At 39.8% G+C, this 16,138-nt stretch overlaps 1 long non-coding RNA gene across 2 annotated transcripts in view; it reads right to left on the bottom strand.

Moving 5' to 3' along the window:
- LOC133463912 (uncharacterized) overlaps positions 1 to 15,497 on the bottom strand; it is an 81,069-nt gene extending 65,572 nt beyond the window's left edge. For both annotated transcript variants that reach the window (XR_009784389.1, XR_009784390.1), the window contains exon 1: positions 15,235 to 15,497. This is a non-coding gene — a long non-coding RNA (uncharacterized LOC133463912). The remainder of the gene's footprint in view (positions 1 to 15,234) is intronic.
- Between the last annotated feature and the right edge of the window lie 641 nt (positions 15,498 to 16,138).

Genomic DNA, 16,138 nt, shown 5'->3' with positions numbered 1-16,138 from the left:
TCTGGCCATCAAACAGTCAAGACCGAAACTCAGCCCCTTTTTTTGTAATTTTCCCTCCTTACTTGAAGTGTATATTACACACAAACATGCACACACACACAGTTTCTGAGCACTTACAAGGGCAGAAAGGGAAGCAGATGGACCTTAGCTGTTTAAATCTGTGGTTAGTCCCGTCACTAGGATTTCACTGATTTCTTGTCACAAATGTAGCTCTATATTATCTCCTATTCTGAGGCTTGCTGAGCCACCGAGGCGCGTGTATTCTCATATGGTTGAAATAGGCATGAATGTCTCCCTTTAAATGCTGCATTTACACTTTAAGTTTCAACTATTCAGAGACCAGTCTATTAATCAAACCGTCCAGGTTCTGGGTAATTTCAAAAGTGCAAGTTCTGCTTAAATGACACATTTGAAACAATATCAACCTACTTTCTGGATTTGAAAGAACTTTTTTATAAACTAAAATAAAAGTGCCATCATTCATGGCTTTTCCATACCCTCAAAACAGCCCTCTCCATTCCTCCTCTCTGCTATGAATTTGCCATTACCAACTGTAGCTCTTGTTTTGTTGGGGTAAGTGGAAAAAATTGTCTGATGATTAACTATGGAAATGCTGTTCAGCAGAAACACTCGGATTTTAAAAGCCAGTAGGCCAACACCCACACAGCTATTTACTGTATCTCTCTTTTCTTTTTCCCTCATGCATCTCTAATCAAAGCATAGAAAGTACAATTACACTCAAATCTGCATGAAATTTATTTTTTGCCTGGACGAGGCTCATTGACCCTTTTCTATCTTATTGTTAATCACTGTAACATAGCCATCTACAAAGTTAAAGCACATTGTAGTGTTTAGCTTATTTAGAGGTAATTAGTTTTTTTGGAGGTTTTTTTTTGTCACTTTGCAAATCATAAACAATGCCAGCAGTTGCTGAGTTCAGCAAAACATGTGAAGTGGATTGACCCGACTGTAGTTAAAGCCATTTCATTGGAGGAACTGTGCTTGCTTTGATGGGAGGAATGCAAACAGGATGTTTAACACAAACCAAAACCCTCCTATTAATACTTTCACAACAAAAATGTATCATTGGCTCAGGTTTACAGTTCATCTTGTTTGACTTCCAGAGTTAATCCCACGTCATTGCCTCTCTCATCTTTCCTTTCACACTTCTCCCCCAGACATTATTTTTAATCCTCCTGCATCCTTCTCAGACTGAGAGACCGTGGATGGAATGATCGTGAGTCAGAGAGACGAAAGGATCTGACTCATCTCCTCTGCAGCCTCAACACTATTAGTTCCCATGCAGGTGGTACAATGAGATGCCATTGTGCATTTGATTAGCCAGACATTTGAACAGACGCGGGAGAGGGGGAGCTGGGTCATTTGTCTCTCAGGAAGTCTACACTGAAGTTTCCAATGTCTGCATCTTATAAGTCTGAATGTCAGTTATGGAGGTAATGTGTGTATTCACAGATATGTGTGGTCCAGCGGTCTGTGTGGCGGAAAGAAAGAAAGCATGTGTGTGTTCCCATAATGATTAATGCCTGGATAGGACCACCAAGGCCATGTCTTTGTCTGCACAAAAGGCTCCATTAGTGACTCATTTTCACTAAATCAAAAAATAAAAATAAAAACTGACCTGACGCATTGCTGGACCAGCATTAGTGGAGGGAATGAGCACATCAAACTTAAAACTGCCAGAGCGCCTGAGAGAATTATATCATTTTTCAAGTTAAAATTAAAAGGAGTATTGGATCGAATCGTAGAACTTGTGAGAATAGACACTCTCACATATCATTAACGTGCCAAAAAGTCTTACGGTTTTGTTTTGGTTATATATATATATATATATATATATATATATATATAAATAAAAGCACTTTATAGAACCTAATCAGGGTCCAAAAGGTGCTTTATAGGTGGAGTCCAAAATGCCAAAATGGTAAAGTTCTCCTAGTTGTTAAACAATCAGTAGAACTTTAAAGTTCTGTTCAATACCCTATTCTCATTCAGTCTGTCAGACAGCGGCCGCATTTTGTAAGTTCCCTCCACATCTGTCAGAAGCTTGCACGTGTGCATATTAATGAGCACAGCCATCCAGGCGGAGCTGGAGGAGGCGTCTTGACTTGCACTTTCTCACTGGAAACACATGAAAGTTTCCAGGTCATCGTTTCTGACTTTCGCATTTCTGTCAAAAATAAAACTTTCACTTAGGCAGCATCTCATCTAGGCAGCATTACAATCACCGTCTAGTCAAACCGAGAGGCAAACCAAATACAGACGCTGCGGCAAAGTGGGAGGCCGAATGGAAATAAATGCTTCTTTCATAAACCAACATCTTCAAAGCGTGTTGTGCAAGCATTAAAAACCTTGAAGCCTGAACTTGTTATATTTAGTGTCTTAGTGGTTAATGTGAAAGATACAGATGGTCTTTGACAAAAAAAGGGCCTGAAAAATGATGTTGTGAACACTTAAGAACAGAAGTCTCCTCCTGCATTGTTTTTCATGATGTTAAGTGAAGCAGCATAAAATTATGAAAACTCTCCGTTGGTTATGTGGTTTATCCAACTCAAGCAGGAGTTTCCAACCCCAACAGAAGGAGTGTTCAACTGCAGAGAGCAGCAGAAGCTGTAATACTGAAGGTTATTAACTAGAGGAAATGGTGGTGCTCTATTTTCAATACTATTTCTTTAGCTCAGTCATTGAATCACTAATTTTAAATCAAGTCATTGTAATTTACAAACTTCTATTATTCAGTTTTTCAATTCAAGTGAAACAGTTAAAGGTTTTTCCATCCATCAACAGTTCATAGTACGGTAATAACATGGACAACTAGGTTAAAACCACCATTATTATAAATAATGAATTACAATGTTATCCTTTTAAACTATAGAGCATTATTTGAATTTCTCCCTCCCCCCAAAGCTGTGTTGTCCATTTTAAAAACAGTCATCCTGTTGTCTTCTCCCGGGGGGGCTTAGAGCATGCGTCATGAACAAGGAATGTGTCACAAGATGTTTAGAAAGCATAACCTTCCCGATGTTAGCTGCATCATCATTTATTCATCTATTTTCTTAGGTGTTTTTTGAGTCACGCTATAGGATGCTTTATGGTTGGTCTAAGCAGTACATGATTCAGACAGCAGTATACATTTGTTGGTCTTTGCATGTATTCAACCTAAATGAAATTTCATACAGTGATCCCCATTATTGTTACTCTAGCAAGATCAGGAGGTTGATTTTTTTTTTGAGCGAATTTTCAATATCATCAAAGAATTGACTTTTAGTTAATAAAGTGAGATCCACAATCATCACACTGGACACAAATAAGCAAAACACAGGCACAGTGTGAGGAAAATTAGCAAAAACAGAATCAAACATTAATTTAATGACCAATTAGATGCCTCCTCTGTATTCCCTGCATACCAGCCGAGAGATATGACCCTTTGAGTAATCCTCAATCTGATGCAAGAAATCTATGTAATGAGAAATGTTTAACACACCTCCCATGGAAGGCATCCAGAAGGCATCCCACCCAGATGACCAAAACCGCTCAAACGGCTCCCTCCAGTGCCAAGGAGCAGTGTCTCTACTCCGAGCCCTTCAAGGAGGAACTGAACACAAGTTAAAAGAAAAATAAATAAATAAACAAACCAGTTATGAAGATTTCTCAGAAATATAGAACATGGGTGTGTGTGAAACAGTCACAAACAAACCATCTGTTGCAAGATTAAAATGCAGACAGACAGACAGACAGACAGACAGACAGACAGACAGACAGACAGACAGACAGACAAATCTAAAACATTAAAATAATACTGTAAATAAAACTGGGCAAAGTTCAGCAAAAACCTTTCGGGTCATTATCAAACACCACAAAAGAATGACATGGCAAAGTGAACGTTTATCCAGAGCCTTTCTAGTTTTCATGACCACTAAACTTTTTTAACTGCGAGCCACATTTACACATTCACACCGTACTCTACAGTGATATGTTTTTTAAATCTGGGCAAGATTAATGAAATTCCCAAATAAGTCACTCGGTTTACATGTTTTTCATTTTTATAAAGACAGTAGAATGCAACCCGTGAATACAACATGTTTAAAAGCAGTCACTTTTTTGGTTTGTTTGGGGGTTGTTTTTTTTTTTTTTTCCAACCACAGTTAGATGTTCAGATCCTCAGATTTTTATTTGATACACGTTTGTATTCAGCCATAGTCTCTCTGTGACATGAATACAAAATGATATTCTTACCCCTGCAGAAGGTGAGTTTTACAGACACAAAGCCAGACTTTTGGGTGGGAGTCTATATTCATACCCTTGGTAGAGAGTTAAACACCTGTCCCCTCAGTACTGGAAAGAAAAAACATCTAATCAATGTTCACTATAAAGGGTTTTAAAAACACACACACTATAGCTGCATTCACTGAGTTGATCTGGTGTGTGAACCAAAGCCTGGCTGGTTCCCACTGCCTCTCTTCATTGTTGTCTTCAGTATGCTGATCAATGAAGACAGCTGGCACCCACCAATCAAATCAATATCTCTCGTTCCCCTGAGGACACAGTTTCAACTGTTCACTCTTTGGAAATGACAGAGGTTCAAAGAACCCACCGACAGGTTGCTGGAGGGCACAATGCCGGAAGTACAGTACAAAAAGCCTTTCGGCGATGGTATGATGTGGAAACACTGCCCCCCTCTGGCAATGAGGAGAACTTCCACTGGGAACACACACACACACACACACACACACACACACACACACACACACACACACACACACACACACACACACACACACACACACACACGCGCGCGCGCACACACGCAAACACACGCAAACACACGCAAACACACACACACACACACACACGATTTGCGTTCAATTGACGACATGTGAAATAAGATATTCATCAAAAAGAAAATATTGTTTTCAAATGAAAGAAGTTTGATCTAAAGAACATTAAGAATTTTCTTGTTATGCAAATAACTGCATGTGATCTAGTCTACAAGAGTAAAGTTCAGTTTTTCAGCATCACTGATTTTTTTTTTTTTTGGTGACTCTTAAGGTTTAGGGGTATTCAGATTTTCTTAATCCAGCAATACACATGTTTTGGCATCAACTCGTTATCCAGCTCTTTTCTGAAATGTGAGTTTTATTATCGCAGCAAACATCTGTGTGCAGATGTGCATGCTTCCATTATTTGTAATGCATGCACGCTGCCACTATGGGGCGATATAAGTCTGGGCATTGAACAGGTGGTGACAATGAGAATACCCCCATTCAAAGTAAAAAAAATAGTGTAACTATTATGCTGTTTTCTTTCTACTTAAATTCACAATTTCCTCTTATCAAACAGATTAAGGCTTTCTTAATTGAGGTTATGAACCTTTCACATGTTGAAGCTAACTGTCAAGCAGTGAAATCTTCCCTCTGTTTCAACCTATGTTGAAACATTTGCAACATAAGTTGAAACTCTTTCTTCTATTGCAGCATGTCACAACTTTAACCATTTTTTCCTTTTTGTGTTCAATGGAAAACCCTGGAGCATTGGTTCCATTTAATAAAAAGCACATTTTTGAATGCACACAAGGCACAAAAAAGGAAGGGAGGGATGAAAACGTAAGCAACCGACACGTGATACTTTTTTTTTTCTCTTTTTCTGAATGTAGTTTCAGGCTCCACCACTACCACTTCCTCTGATGTGAAGCCACTGAGTGCAGGTCTTTACTGGAAACCAGTAGCTCTGACTAAAAACAGCACACTAGTAGTGTACCGTGCACTGGCGCAAACCGTTAAGTTAGGGCAGTGCAAGACAGTTAACCCCTCAGTTGAGTCTACACAAGAACTGTCACATCGGCTCAGCTGCGGAGTGTGGCAGCATCTTACTGGAAACCAGCAATTTCAACAGTAAACCAGCGCAATACCTCCCAATAGCAGCCTTGAGTGTGGGAAGGGGTGTGACAATGTTCAACGATTATGATGAGCTATTGTCTGTCTGGTAAGGTAGAGGAATTGAAAGTTTCTTGTTAAAAACATGAAAATGAGTTATCTAAATGCTGATAGTTCATTGTTTCAATCTCCAGACCTGCCACATATCGGTGTCTCCTTGGGGAACAAAACTAAACCCTTCATACAGTTTGCTTCTCTGGTCTGTAGTTGAGACAAAGCCCTCTTTATATAAATAAAGTTATATATACACAGTAACTTCAAAAGTTTATAACCTCAAGACTGAAATGTCTTCAAGAATAAAAGAAAAAGTCCATCCACTTGCTTTGGTTACCTTTGTAGCCTTGACTCATGACCTGGATGACCTGGAGGCTTTTTAGAATGAAAAAAAAATGTTCAACTGCATAAATATAGGACATTTACATACAGTAAAAGTAAAAGCACTTCCAAATAAAAAAGGTATGCTCTGCAAGTTATCAGCTAAACAAATGAATACAGGCCAACAGAGAACAAACCTTCCTCACCTTTACCTTAGAGATAAAAGCTTACCGGTGGCCACAGGAGCAACAGGCATGTACAAACACACGGTTCCTGCACACTCATACGGTGTTCAGAAACACTTTCACACAAGTCTGCACACCTGTATACAAGGCTGTGTGAATGCAGATACGAGTTCTTCTAAACTTCTTTATGCAAAATCCTCAGTGAACCAATGATCTTGCTATGTGAAAGTCTCAAAACTAATTCTGTGGTTTTCAAAGTTTTATCTTCTGTAGAAATGTAGAAATATAGTTGTTCTCATCAACCTTCTGGCTCAGAACCTGTTGGCTAAACTGACAGCTGCAACACGTCAACCTAGAAACAAGCCTGCTGCTGTTAGTTCCTGAAAAGAGACGAGGTTCGTGATAAGCGCCCCCCTCTTTTTTTTTTTTTTATATCTCAACAGCAATACTTGACTGAGAGAGCATCAGTTGCAACTGTCCCTCAGCTCAGAGTCTCACAGATGTTTTGATTAACACTTAATGCACAAACTCTTCACTAACCGTACTCTATTGTATTGAGCTCTTTTTAAAAGATAACAAAATCTCCAGCATTGTGGTGATACATATCCTGTAGCAAAAGGCCACACCTTTGACTATGGACACCTGTTGGTCCCAAATAGCATGCAGGACCTTTTCACACATACAATTTGACTAACGATCAAAGTTGGCAGGTTTCAATGGCTTCAGTAGTCGTACACATAGCCTCAAAACTTTTAAGTGGGGCAGGCTCTAAATATGATACTAGGGGTGATCCAAAGGGGTGCTTTCAGTTTCTCGTACGCTCATTTGCACACTGCATAAGACTGAGACTTACACATCTACTTTAACCTGGCAGTAAGAAAAGCGTAAGGAAGAAAAGGAACAGTGCAAGGTGTTGCTACAGTTCACGAGAGTGATGACATTTGTGGTTAAATGTAAGGGCACATAAAGAAGCATGTTGAAACATCTTCCAGGGCAACATGGCTCTAAATTCAGGAATACAGGTCTTTCACAATAAATGAAAGTGGTGCCTCCCAGTTACTCAGCACTTACATCAATAACGGACAATTCTTCTACTCTACTTCCCCAAATAGAGAATGGATCATGAGTCAATACAGTATTTATCACACAGTCAGATCATTAAATTGAATCAATAAGTTTTTAAAATAAAAACAAACTGATTTGTTTTCATACTACTAGAAAGCACATATGGTATTAAAATACGGTACATATTTCTGAATAATTCAATATATATTTCTGTATTATGTTCAGCATGAAGCTGTAGCCTAGTCTATCTAAGCTGAAAGACTAAGTCCAGATATCTACCAGCACGGATGAAAACTCCCTCACTTACTTTGACATTATGCATTTTATGTGGTTTCAGGTTTCTCACAAGCAGCAGCTGAGAATACTGCAGGGACTCCCTGGGGAGTCATATCACAGCGGTGACTGTACCAGGCCAGCTAGCTATTTTCCCATTTTATATGCCAGCTCATTGAAGCCTACCATTTATTTGTTCCAGGTCCTTGTAATACATTACAACTCAAGCAAATACATACATCTCATGAAAATGACAAACTATTTTGAGACCATAAAACTCTCCACTGAAAAAACTACAGGGAAACCGTGATGTTGAAGGTGTCAAGAAAAGCCACTCGGCATGTGCATTTAGGGAGATCAGGAAAAGGTTTCATTGTTTCAAAAAGGTGGTAAAAGTCATGTCTGGATGATTGTACCACCGGTTGGTGGTGGTGCTGTTCGTCCTTGGGAGGTGTCAACAGCAGTGCAGCAAAGGGGAGGCAAGCTGTGTAAATAAGGTCAGCAGTCATCATAGATGCAGTGTAATATTGTGTATCTAACGTGGAATTCACTCACTGGCCAAATGCCACGTTTTAGTTTGATTTATACAAACTTCATGTGTGCAGTACATTGCCCACTCTTTGGAAGGTCAAGCATTTTGGAATCTCAGGCAAGCACCACATCAATACTTCATTTAGTTAATACTCTAGTGCAGGGGTCGGAAACCCAAAATGTTGAAAGAGCCATATTGGACAAAAAAACACAAAAAACAAATATGTCTGGAGCCGAAAAAAATGAAAAGTCTCGTATAAGCCTTAGAATGAAGGCAACACATGCTGCATGTATCTACACTGTATATTTATAACTGGGGGAAGATTATTTTTTTCATTATGCACTTTGAGAAAAAAGTCGAAATGTTGAGAAAAAAGTCGAAATGTCGAGAAAAAAGTCGAAATGTCGAGAAAAAAGTCGAAATGTTGAGAAAAAAGTCGAAATGTCGAGAAAAAAGTCGAAATGTTGAAAAAAAGTCAAAATGTTGAGAAAAAAGTCGAAATGACGAGAAAAAAGTCGAAATGTTGAAAAAAAGTCAAAATGTTGAGAAAAAAGTCGAAATGTCGAGAAAAAAGTCGAAATGTTGAGAAAAAAGTCGAAATGTCGAGAAAAAAGTCGAAATGTTGAAAAAAAGTCAAAATGTTGAGAAAAAAGTCGAAATGACGAGAAAAAAGTCGAAATGTTGAGAAAAAAGTCAAAATTTCAAGATTAAAAAGGAAATGAAAAAGAAGAAGAAGAGAAAAAAGAAGAAAAAAAGAAGAAAAAAAAGGAAAAAAAAGAAGAAAAAAAGGATAAAAAAGGTCAAACATTTTTGAACAAGCTCCAGGAGCCACTAGGGCAGCGCTAAAGAACCGCTTGCGGCTCTAGAGCCGCGGGTTGCCGACCCCTGCTCTAGTGAAATCAGCATCTAGTGTTGACCCGATTTCAGCTTCTAAAACCCAACTACTGCAGTCTAATGTGGATGAGGAAAACCAAAAAAATGTTGAAAACAATGACATAGTTCTGGACTATTAAGTATCCTTACCTGATTCAAGCCTTTGTCATACTGGATGATAACTAACACCTTTCTGCATCACTGCTGACTTTGTAATAACAAGAGTCAGTTCATGGGTGTAGGTCTAATTGCTTCATTGGCTGCACCTGTGACGGTGCAACTGTAACTTGCCTGCTGCAGCTCACAGGGAGCTCACCACTCTGGCTGGGGTCTGCCATGAGCTTTTTGGCCCTTTATGGGCTTTTTTTTTTTTTTGGCACTAGTGGCCTTTATTCAAAATAGGTGGACAGGAAATGGGTAGAAAAGGGGGAAAGCAGGCAGGAAACAGCAACAGGCCAGGACTCGAACCTGCACAAGGGCAATAGCCTCTGTAAACGGCACCTGCTCAACCCACTGAGCTAACCATGTCCCCCTTAATAAAACCCTCACCTTCCTGATTTGTTGCAGCCCAACACACCCACATGCCTCATCAACACGCCAAGAGCAGCATGGATGGATATATCATATGCGTTGTTAGAGGTGGACTATAGATGGACAAAGGACCTCTTTTCTGACATGGACTTGAGATACGTATGTGAAAGCAGGCTGATTAAATTCTCAAAATGAACTTGCGAATATTGTGTATAAAAAAAAAAAAATCTAATCACACTGACTGAATGATCTTTGTTGCATTAGCTGAAAACGTGAGGGTCTCATTTATTTCTAATCTGAGAAATGAAAGTGCATGATTCCAATAAGAAGTACAACAGCGGCAGTGAAATTTCAGTGTGTGCAGTAGTGTGTAATGTAAAAAAACTGCCCACTCATTTCTTCTTGCTGCAGAAATAGACACATGGTTGACATATATTTGAATGAACCCTTTGTGGTTTGCATTTCCCTATGCAGCATGAAGAGAGAAGTAGCCTCTGCAGACATCTGCTCAAAGCATGCTCACAAAAGTGAAGCAACTAGAGGAACCACATACGGGGCTCAACTAAAATGTAACTAATGAAACAACGAACAGCAGCTCATCAAGCATTACATCTTGGTATCACTGTTGCAATCACAAGCCTGAGACTGACATGCCCACCGAGGATGCAACATCCACTTACAAGTCTGACTTCATAATGATTCAAGCAATGAATGTAACTTTTTTTTCTTCTTCCCACTTCTGGCTTTGCGGCTCATTATTTGTAACCAATTGTACTTTTAGAAGATATAGCAACTTGTTTCACATCTTACATCAAAGGCTTTTCCCTTCTTACAGTCAGTGCAGATAGCAAGGATGCTGACTGAAGGCCAGAATTAGCAGAAACTGCTGTACATCTTATATTTAGTTTCTTAGTCAAATGATTCTACATTTGACTTTAAAAAATGTTTAATTCAGCACTGGATCCTTGGTAGGCCATAAAATCTAACGTGTGAAGTACTACTTTGGCACCAGCCACACCACATAGTATTTGTTTCGATTTCACATTTTGTGACAAGGCTATACAACTTCTTGGTTTCATTTCTAACTTTTTAATAATAAATTATCTTTATGAGTTTAGAATATCTCCAGACCATATTAACCATGACACTGTGGAAAACAGGTCAGACTATGCAGCGTTAACCTAAATTGGTTTTGTCTGGATCAGCATCATCTCACTTTCCACTGCAGTTCTTTGTTGATTACTTGGATATAAATGTGGTTTTGTCTCTGTTAAAAAAAAACATGCATCTTTCAACACATGAACAGATGAAAAACTACGCTGAATCTTGCATTGCTATAAACAGATGAACTTAAATGCTCTTCGCAACCACCTTTCTTAACTTCTGCCTGCATTTCCATAGCAACACTTGTCATTTACATTTCCCCTTATTTGTGTAAATGGAGCCAGAGCAAACACAGCAAGCTATAATCAGTCAGTTCCGGCTTCGACTTCATTTCCATGCTTACCAGCTCAACACAATTGATGCCTGTCACAGGTATACTGAAGAGAACATGCTTTAGCCTGCTGTGTCCATGTGACTTCAGCATCATAGTTGGTTCATTGAGGGTGTGTGGCCTTATACTCCAAATGGCTCTACAATTAAATTGAAGGTTTTATTTCAAATTGCTAAAAAACTAATTAAAATCCTAGATACAAACTTAACATTTCATAGCAGTAAGGTACTATAAAAAAGGTAAATACAGAATAGAAATTCATTAAATCAATAAATATTAAGACTTAAATTAAAACTACCTTTGTCAACATTTGATGTGGATCAAAAACACTTGACATGTTATGCAGGAATTTTAAACAATAGTTGTTCTTGCCTTGGGACAACTTTGATGAAATGTGTTGATCCACTTAAGATGTTGACTACTGTATATGCTTGGCTAAAAATGGTTAGGAGAATAAACAAAAATGGCAGATATATTTTGCATAAAAGTTGTGATAGTGTCAGTGCAATTCCATGAATGAAGATAACCGTTGAACTGGCACTCCTCAATGAATGCATCCATAGTGAAGGTTATCAGTCTGCATATCACCACAGCTGCCTTCACTTGTCTTGCTTGGCTGGCACACTGCTCAGCTTGCTCTCAGTTTTCTGTAGCTTAAATGTGGGAAGTTAAAACGTTTCGCTCTCACATTCTACTTTACTATCAACAGCCACATCTACCTTCATGTAGTTCAATCAATAAAGAATTTACTTACAATGTCACTTCATTGAATATCCCGCAAAGAATGGAACTGAAGTCTCTGGTTGGTGTTTTCTCTTCTCATGTTTCTCAGTCACTTGTTATAAATTCAAATTTGGTTTAAATTCACCACAGCAGTAACAACACTATTATTCTTGTGACTGGTTCTGTCACAAAAATAAACAAGCAGGCAACACTGAAAAAGTAGATGATGAGTTTTGTCTCTAAAAACAAAATGGAAAAGAATGGACTGACAGCAGAGAAACCATGAGACGGGTTAAAGATGGGTTTCATTTGGAGTTAGGCCCAGGGAAGGGGCTTAATGGCACATTTTAACCAGTTGCAATGTGGGTTTAACCTCCTGTCGGCCGACCACCTGCAAGAAGCCTGAGCCTCAGTGTTCCAACCCTTGATTATCAAAACTGTTATAATCTTATAATGAGGAGCAGACTAGATATAGTTGGGTTCAATTCAATGCAGATTGGGTTCCGAAACCAAATCTCAAGCGGGGCTGGACCTTAATCAACTTGAGTTCCCCATGGTGAGAGGCATCAAGCTAGAATGGGGTTACTTACTGTAGAGACCCTAGCTCGAAGCTTGTGCACTTCCAGCTAGTGTGTCTAACTGTAGTATGTGCTTTTGCAGCAATTGAGAGTACAGTACATGGCTTTCCTGAAGTGCTCCTGTTCTGCTGGGGGACTTCAATGTTCATGTTGCTACTAATAGTGTTAACTTAGAGGGGCATGAATAGGATGAATGGCTTCTCCAATCTGAATCCAAATGGAGTTTTCTATTGTCAAAGTGGCTGACTGGAGCTGTGGCCACAAGGTCACTGGAGCCTGCCATGGTGGCAAACCTCCCAAATCCTCCTGTCAGCTACGGTGGTGTAAAGGAGGCCATCAATTTGAAGAATGAATCCTATCGAGCTTGGTTAACACATGGGACTTTGGAGGAAGTTGACAGGTATCAGCAGGTCAAACAGCCTGCAGCCTCACCTGTTACTTACGCAAAAACTCAGGTGGTGGTCAACTTTGAATGGATATCTTATGAGATGGTGAAAGCAAGGTCTTGAGTATTTTTCAATCCTATCAACACATCTTCCGCGTAGGAAGCCAAGGCTGATTCTCAGGGATGGGCTCACCCATAACTGGGGCTGGGTTTGATGGGTGGATGGATGGATTTTTCTTTGCCGAACGCTCTCAGGCGAGGTTTTGTGTGCTCTGTAATACACTAATAGCATGCTTAAAGGTGTTGCTTTGAAAGCAGTGTGCCCAAATGTGTGCTTCCAGTAGGAGCCACAACCAAAAGATGAAGCCATTATTACTTTTTTGTTTGTTTTTGTGACATAATCTCTTTAAAACTGTAGGGACATTGGCCATGGCATAGCACTACAATCTCCATGTACAAATCTAACCTTTAATAATGTTTTGCCGCCATATTTGCATGAAGTTGCATGTCGATTACTTACTGCAACATTATAACAATGATAATAACTTGAACATACATTTTCACTTAGTTATGTTATAAATACTTTCAATTGTGCCATCTTGTCTGAAACCCATATATGACTATCTGGTCCGTGAAAGATCAAGTGTACAAATCAGTGTTTTGCGACTTCCTCCTGCTAAGCATCCAGCTGGTTACTGGGGATGCAAAAGGGTGCAAGTCACAAGAGGAAGTTTTAGCCACAGATATCACTAGGCAACACAATGAGGAAAAGCATGAGTGGCTTTCTGCAGAACACATAAATGTGGGATCACAATACAGGTTCTAAAAGAATAAGCCTCCTTGAGCCAAAAGGTTGTTTTAATAAAATATGCAAACACACTCCTTTTTATTGTGTGTTGCTCTTACTCCCTCCCTCTCTCAACACACACAGTTTCTCTTCCTCTCTCCTTCAAGTATGCTCAGTATTCAGCTCATATCCGGGTTGACAGCTCTACACCTCAGAGTCCAGCCACATGAATGAAGGAAACAAGGACAGGGATTCCCCATGTCACTCATAATGAAATGACACCATCATGCAGAGTGAATCTACATCTTAACTTGTAACTTGTACAAAGAGCAGAAAAATGAGGGTGTGACAGCACAAATGGGGAAACAGAAAGAGAAGAAGGAACAAAAACTGTATTGTTAACCCCTTCAAGTTCTGAATAAGAGAAAAACTAAAATCACGCATTTCTTAACATAATAGAAAGATAACTGTCAAAGAAAAATAAGTGGAAAATGTTTATTCCAGTCTGGTGATGGATTCAAGCGCTGTTAGAAAAATAAGAACAAGGTTATAGCAAACTGGACCTGGGGATAAGCCTGTTTCACACAACAGCAACATTACATCGCCTTAATTTAATTTGTAAATACTTATGTTCGGGGTAAAATTGTTATATAGATCCAATATGTGACAAAGTAAGGAATTGACCAATAATAAGCCAAGGCCTGCTTACTTGGTAGGCCTACTGCTTATTCAATCATTCATACTTCAAGGTCAGAAGATTTTTTTCAAAGAGCTGATATATTCAGAAGCCTTAATAGGGATATACTGGCAAAATGTTGTATATATTAAATTTTTACTTTAGATTTTTTTAATGTTAACCAAATGTGCATTAGGAAAAGGTGAATTTGTGTTCCACAGCCCTTGAACGCACCGTCTGCTAGTTGCCTCCCTGGTTGCAGGAGTGTGGTCCACAACCCAGGAGACGCCTCCCAACTCTCATTACACTTTTTCCAGGAGGTGAAGCTCACCAACTAATATTCAGACTGGTAAACGATTGAATAGAAAGATCGGAAGAAAAAAAAGAGGATTTCACTCAGGCATTCTTCTGCAGGTTGCTGGGGTGACTCGTGGGCGCAGAGTCTGTGACGCTTGGCTAAGTTAAAGAAAACCGTTTCAGGTCAAGTCATTCAGTAAAAAAAAAAAGAAAATTACAAAAAGGAAGAGGAAGACCGGGCTACTACCTCAGTCTGACACCGCATACTTCCTTTTATCTTCGTACAACCGCCCATTACGCGTGGGTGAGCGCTGCACGTCCCTCAAACATCTCCCAAGTTCTTTACCTGGGAAATTGATCATGCCTGCTGTGTGAGGTTCTGAGTAAAAAAAAAAAAACTATTGTAATACCTCTGAGAAAGTTTAATTTCAGTGAAGGGACTATCTTCAAAGTGCACGAACCGTTTCCTCATGTGGGCTTTGAAGGGTGCGCTCAGCTGTTCAGAGGAGAACTCATTTGGTGTGAGTGCGTTTCATTAGTAGAGGTAGAAATTAACTGACTGACTTACCTTCTCCTCACTGGCGACCAGGTGCAAATTTGCACGTCTTTGCATTTTCTTTTCTTTCTCCCTCTCTTTATAAACTCAGCCAACATCTGCGCCCTTCATTTGCGCCAAACATGACACACTTTCTTTCACTTTCAAACTTTTGCAGCTCGGAACCAAAGTCATCCTGAACGCGCGGCGCGCAGCGTGGGCGCTTTCTCTCTCTCTCTGCCCCGCTTCCATCTGCGTCTCCTAATTGCTGCACCAGACTCATCGGCTCATGGACTCCACCATTCATACTGAGCTGGGTGACGCCAGACTTGCAGACTAATAGATTTTCGTATTTTCGGGCACACCCACCCGCTAAAGCCTTGAATTATGGTTCCGCGTTAAATCGACGCAGAGCTTACGCCTTAGGGTACGGCGTAAGGTACGCGGCGACGCGCACCCTCCGCCGTAAACTCTGCGTTGGTGTAACGCGGAACCATAAATCAACCTTAAGTCCTCCCCCTCTGCGCTGCGCCAGAGGAAGCTCAGTGATGAATGGGCTCCTCTGCTTGTCAGTTGATCTAGTTCTTGTACACTGACATATAACATGTGCCCTACTGTAAGCTTACTCAACACCAATTAACAGTAGCCTAAAGGTTTAAGCACCACGAGATTCATGGTTGCAGATGAACCAGCTGCTGCTTCAGAAATGAAAGTTCAAGTAAGAAACCTGAACTTAAAAAATGTCACTGTCAGGTCAGGTGCTTCTAATAGAAGCACCTGACCTGACAGTGACTTTTTTTTTTATAGAAGATCAGATAATTCTACATCCTTATATAATTTGACAAATTGTCTTGTTTCTGAAGACGCCTCAAACCCAACCCAGTTCTGACTGTCTGATGGGGTGTTTCAGGCCTATACACTGTTGTTCTCACCCTGA

The sequence above is a fragment of the Cololabis saira genome, chromosome 17 (genome assembly GCF_033807715.1).
Source record: "Cololabis saira isolate AMF1-May2022 chromosome 17, fColSai1.1, whole genome shotgun sequence".
Taxonomy (NCBI): domain Eukaryota; kingdom Metazoa; phylum Chordata; class Actinopteri; order Beloniformes; family Belonidae; genus Cololabis; species Cololabis saira.
Note: the sequence above shows the minus strand (reverse complement) of the source record. Positions and strands in the feature narration are given on the sequence as shown.